The sequence below is a fragment of the Lepisosteus oculatus genome, chromosome 28 (assembly GCF_040954835.1).
Source record: "Lepisosteus oculatus isolate fLepOcu1 chromosome 28, fLepOcu1.hap2, whole genome shotgun sequence".
Lineage (NCBI taxonomy): Eukaryota > Metazoa > Chordata > Actinopteri > Semionotiformes > Lepisosteidae > Lepisosteus > Lepisosteus oculatus.
Window position 1 is genome coordinate 1,679,407 of NC_090723.1, and position 6,716 is coordinate 1,686,122.

A 6,716-nucleotide genomic window follows, 5' to 3' on the forward strand; every position below is an offset into this window, starting at 1 on the left:
TAGTTGCAACTTTTTGCCTGACAGCACTTGAACCCTTTTACATGGTCGATCCAAGCTCGGAAAGTATTGTCGCAGGTGCAGCGGCGCTCAATGCAATCGTGCTGTAGTGTAATTGTACAGCTACCGGCCGGGCGGTGCGTGACTATAACGGGCTCAAAAAAGCTTTCGTCAGCATGTACTTAAGCAACGGGTAAGTACCATAATGACAATTACATTTTCTAGCTAGGCACTTTCTTCATTTGCAATTAAATGGATCTGTTGTACCACGGGCGGTTTGAATTAATACCTTGTGGTTCACGTTTTTAATACACGCAGCTCGGATTTTATGGCTATTTGAAACATAAAGACAGACGATATCTTGTCCGAAGAGGACTCTAAATCAAAACTTTGAGAGGGCACTATGAAAATCCCAGGCAATCGAGGAAAAGCTCAAGGGAGTGTACAGCGTCCGCTTCGCTGCGCCGCGGAGGCTCAGATTGAGGATGTCGCTAGAGACCTCTACTGGAGAAACGGAGAACTACACATTTTCCCCCTTTTTGGATTGGCCATGATAGTAACTAAGACCGAATAACATCGTAGACAGAATTATTTCTTTTACATATTATTAATTCTTTTTGGATTGTGAAAATGAACATATTCTAGCAAAAACAAACTGTGCTTGTGATTAATATCACATATCCTTGGTCCTCATTTGCTGTATCTTATCAATGTTAATGTTATTAACAAGGTAGTCTGAATTCAATTTTCAATTCAATTTCAAGTTTAGGGACTTGAGAGGAGTAGAACTCAAATACATGCAAACGCAGGGAGAACATACAAACTCCACACAGACAGCACCCCAGGAACTGAACCCAGAGCCCCAGCACAGTGAGGCAGCAATGCAGACCCACCCACCTCCTTCCTAATGTGCTGTGAATCTGCACAGGCAGAAGTGATGTTCGGGATTACACAGACACGAACACGACTTGATCTCCTCTTAGAAGTCTTAGAATTGCTCCTGATCAGCTTTGGGAGGAAGCACCTGTGTGGGCATCAGTCTGGACAATATCACAGGGCTGGCCTGTGGTCAGGTTTTGTACTTACTCACTCTTTTGCTCTTGGGAAGCCTCTTCAGGACCTGCCTACTGTATGCAGCACTGTGGTCCAATATGAGAACAGAGCCAAATCAGTGAAACGGTCCATTTCTGACACAGGCACAGTGAACAGGGAACAGATGGTTTCAAGTTAGTCAAGTCAATAGAAGGAGAGTGGGCAGACTTCTAAACTGTAATGGTTTAGAATTTGTAATGCTAAAGAATCCAAATGTGTTCATCCTTCAGAAAAGCGAGTCTAAGCTAAGAAAAACAAATTCTTACTGATTTTCTGGAGACAACAAAAATAAACAAATAGACACAAGAGAGCAGTCTGCAGTTTCAAAGACAGAAACAGAGTGTACTGAGCTACAGACAGAACTGGAAAAAAGATACCTGATTCCAGAAGAGAGGGAGAAAGGCAGAGAGAAGCAGGGGATTTTAGCAGGTTAAAATACTGCAACAATTCTAGAACATCAAGAGAACTGTATGAGGTAAACTGAAATGTTTAAGGCTAATAGGGGAATAATGATAGATTATGAAAAATAAATAGTAAATGTGCTAAAGAGAGATTTTCACAAAAAAAGATGTCAACAGATAAGTCATAAAAGAAGCTCCATCAGTGTGGAATTATCTTAACATAAGTGACACGGGGTTTAACAGGAGCTCAAAGCGATTGATACATCAGCAAGGAAATAAGGGGTGTTTTTAACACACTTTTAACTAGTACATTTCAACTGTCACTAAGGATGGGACATGTACCACAGGACAGAAATGAACCAGAGTTATTATTTAGTTGTATTCCATTATTATTAATTATAAATTATAAAAAACTCCAAGTTAAATGCTGGTATAATTATTGAATTAACTGCATCACTGTGAAAGTTCTAAACAGGTCCCTGTTATAGACCAGGCTGTCTTGCGTCTGATACCTGAATCTGATTTTTTAATGAATGGCATTTAAGAGCCATCCAGCATGATTCTGGACAGGCAAGGTCTTGTTTAACTAGCTGATGATAATTATTTGAACAAACTACAAGGAAAGTAGTTGATCCACAGCCACAGCTACCAGTTGAGATGTTTTTTTTATTTTAAGAAAGTGTGGTATTAACTGCCACCTGTTTCTTCAAGGACATTTGATGCCTATTAAGAAGATGACAATGTATTCAGATTTCCAGAAAGCTTTTATGGAGGTTATCTCATAAAAGACTAATTCACTAATTAAAAATGCAGCAATCCAAGGTATTGTAACCTCACTGATTAAAAACTAGTTAACAAAAAGGCAACAGTAGGGCATAACCTCTGATTGAAGCAATGAAAACAGTGGTGTACTGTGTACCCTCTTTGCTCTCCTGATCTATATCTGTGATTTAGATTCTAGTATAGTTGGCAAACTAGTAACATTTGCACATGAAGAAAAAGTAGGGAGAGTATCAAACATAAACAGCATGTCATGTTTAAGAGGTGCAAAGTGGAATACTGAAATTTTGCAATGCTTTATTAGAACCTCACTTAGAAGATTAGCTTAGTTCTGGTTATACGAGTACATAAAATCTACAGCCTTGGAAAAAGTTCAAAGAAGAGCTACAAAAAAAGCTTAGTTTTAGGAGACTGTTAAATATATGTTATATATAAATATCTGAGTACAGACTGTAACATCCTAAGGGATACACACAGGGTCATCATAAGGACTCAATAGTGAGAAAAAGATCAGTCCTGGAACCTAAGTGTGGGTTTGTTTAGGCTAGAGAATAGGAAAGACATCTTAACACAAAGAGTGTTGGATATTTAGAAGTTTCTGGGCTCCTTCAAAATGGATCTGAATTAAATCCTAATTTTGCTTTGCTGCTCCCCAATAAGTCAGATGGACTGAATGGTCCCCTCCTGTTTGCAGCGTTTCTCATTTTATTTTAACATGAAATCTAGATTATTGTGGTTTATCCCTCAGTTTGTACAGTAAAGGACTGCAGCTGCGGACATAGACTCGGATATAAGGGAGGTCTTCCTATGCGGTGGTGTGGATGAGCTTGGAACCCAGATCAGATCAATCAAGAAGATTTTTTCAGACACAGATGTTGAGAGAGGCAGAGCAGCAGCTGGGTGGGAGGGAGAGCAGTCTGGGCAGGCTGGCACTGGCTCTTAGCATCGCTTGCCAGCTCAGCTCCTGACCCGCCCACTCGAACCTTTTACAGCGAACCCGACAAGCCAAGATAAAACACCAGGCCTCGGACTACAGCTGCAGGTCCAAGAGAAGGCCAAGGCACTTACACAGAGTCTCGCGCACAGGCGTGTGTCTTTCACGTTGTTAGACTAATGGGCAGGCCAAGGTCCTGACTGCACAGAGACTAGGGAAGGGGAGCCAGTCAGTGCCACACCACGGGCCTGGCCCTACCGACAGCACAGCACAGGAAGCCTGTCTCCAGGGGCCCCACGAGCTGGATCTCTGGCTCCTCCTTCGGGGAGAAATCCTCCGAGAATAACCCAGAGAAAGTCCCTCTTCAAGAGTCTTTGAGGATGGATTGTAAAGCTTTTTACCCTAAAGCACAAAAGTGCTCCACGTTAATTAAAGGTGCTTTAAAAATGTAAACAGATCAGATCAAGCACGCAGCAAAGGCAATGCCTTTTTCACACCAAACCCATTCCGGAATTTTAGCCAGGAATCATTTGGACTTTTTAACAGCCAGAGCAAATAGTGAAAGGGAGTAACCAGCTGCACAGCTTGTCCTGTAATCCAGCAGATATTTTGAGGAAGATGGAGTCCAAGCTGTTCACAATACCTGGGCAGCACATGCATCTCCACTGGGAATGCTGATGTCATTCATGCATTGGGTGTTCTGTACTTCATAAGGGAAAGGACGCTACCACACAATATTAAATGTCACTTATGGTTTGCTATATAAATTCTTTCAAATAAGGACATGTATCTATTTAAATAACTACCTAATGTAGTTTTTATTGACTTGCTTTCAACTGCTCCTTCTGGAAATTCTTAATAATTCCCCGTTTATGATTGCACAGTGCTTACAGCACATTGTATAAATTGAGCCGATGCCTAACAGCTGTGAGTTGTTTTTTTTCCTCTTTCCTGTTGCATCTTGCAAATAAAATTCGAAATTCAAAATACTGCATTTTTTAAAAGTAATTTTTTTCATCTCTGCTCTGCCAAGTTAGAGCCCTGGAACATCTGTTCTCCATTCTCCTCACTGTTCCAAAATAACAAAAGCACTTAAATCGCAATCAGACAGAAAAGCTGCAGAATTTACTGCTTCACTGCACTGTGATCACACACAGGGAGACAGGGTAACAAATAGAGTACCAGCTCAGGTGTGTGCCTGCGGTCCACATTCTCTCATTCACACAGGCTGTGGTGGAACAGATCAATTGCACAGTAAAAGGATCTCAGCCCAGTGATACCATTACAGTACTTGTAACAGCATTTCAAGGATATAAATGTTATACATGGTCCTGGGGGCATCAGCTCTCATAGGGACATCATACACAGACTGAATTCCAATCTCTTTTGCTCTCTCTCAAACAGAGCAGGGGGATTGATTCAACTATTTTATATTCAAAATACTTGAATTTGGTTTTAATAATTCACCCCAATTTACTGCATCAAGCTCAGGAATGAAAGGAGGATGCAGAGTCACATGGATCTTAAGAACAAGACAATGAAGGTAGAAGGCACTGTTCAAGAATTGTGAGTGTACGGGATTTGTTACTCAGCCTTATGATTGGAGCTCATTCTCTGGGATCCTTCAAGAAAGGATAGAAGAAAGAGCCCACAGGTATTAGAAAAAACCCAATAAAGAAAATTAAAAAGCTACTATCACCCAAATAAGCAAGATGGGTCTAATCCTCTCATTTAAAACACATCTTTCCTATCAGTCTGCACCTTTGTGCTAGTAATAACTTCATTGACTTAATTTTGAAATCCAATCAGCCTTGCAAAGCAAAATAAATTGATTTGTTTCTATGTCCCTACTGATCACATAGATGATCACACAGATAGCGTAGAGGGCTCTAACTGAAGGTTATATATAATATGAATGCATTCAGGTCGTGAATCACCTGCAGTATTTCTGCTGGTCGGAATATTTCAAAGTTTAAAGATGCCGGCTGCTGGGCATTACCAGGCTCCCAGATAAATGGGATTTTGTTGATCAGCATCAGGAAACACGGACCGTTCTGTGGGTGGAGTCTGGAACGCTGTCGTTAACAGGGGACCAAGCTGCTGCTGAAGAATGGCTCCCTTTGAAGATGGCATTTCCATATTTCATTAAGGGCTGACTGACAAGCCAGCCAGCTGTTCTATTTTGAGCTATTTAAATTTTGACCCGTTTTTTTGAAAACGCATTTGCCTTCACTGCTTTAGGATCTGCTTGACAAAACTCCATGGCAGAAATGGCATCTCTTGTAAGCGGGCTCGACTACTCATTTAATATCATACTGTGCCATTTGTACTATTCCATCTTTGTTTGGGAACAAAGTGGCATGGCTGTTTGCGCTCCTGTCATATTCCAGACCGAGGAACCCCTCTGTGTGGAGTTTGCATGGTCTCTCGTGTATTTGTGGCGTTTAATCTGGGTATTACTTGTCCCCTGACAACTCTCATAAACATGCTGGCTGAGTTAACTATTGTCTCTAAAGTTCCCAAATGTTTAACTGCGTGTGCCATGCAATAGACAGACATCCTGTGCTTCCAGGATAAGCTGCTTCTAACCATTTCCCTCATTTGCAAAAAAGTAGCTTTCTGAAAATGGATGGATGGCCTTTTCCACATATAAATTATATCAAAATACCGCAGTGAAGGAAAAGGAGCTCGCACTGCATTACTGAACAAAGCTGACCAAGTTTAAGGAATATAACAAAGTGCTGGATCATGCTATGTGACTGTTTAATAGACCATCTGATTGATTGCTGTTCCAAAAGTTCTGGTCTGAGAGGAGAGAGGAGACAGGATGCTAAATGTCTTTCCATCTCTCAGCAGTGACATCGATCACTGCATTTCTTGAAGACGGGTTGATTCACATATCAAACAGCCACTGCACACATCCCACAACACAGTGTTCTGCAAAAAGAACTCAGGTCAAGAAACAAAAGTGGACATAATGAACACATATTTGATTTTTTTCCATAGGAAACCAAAACACACATGATCAGAAGCCAAAAAAAATATCCACAAGACCCAATAAACCCATTATTTTATGTTTTTCACCTGAGGTAATTGTACTGTTTGTAAGATTTCTCTCTGGTCCCTGCCGTGTTGCACAGAATAATATGTTTTTTACAGGTAAAACCACGACAAAAATCTTTTTGGCATTGCTGCCTTGCAGCACTGGGAACTTGAGTTCAATTGCAGACCTGTGATGCTTTCTGCATGGAGTTTGCATGTGTTTGTGTGGGTTTCCTCCAGGTGCTCTGGTTTCCTTTCACAGTTTAAGGATATGCTGGTGTCGGTCTGTGCCCTGCAGTGAGACCTGTCCAGGATGTCTCCTATCTTGTGCTCATTGCTTGCTGGGATAGGCTCCTACTGCCCCGCAAACCTGCATTGTAAACCTCTTACTGTCTGAGACCCTTTTAGTCAATGTCCATCTGGAATTTCCTCCCCTTAAACATTTTGTTATATCTCATAGTCACTGCAAA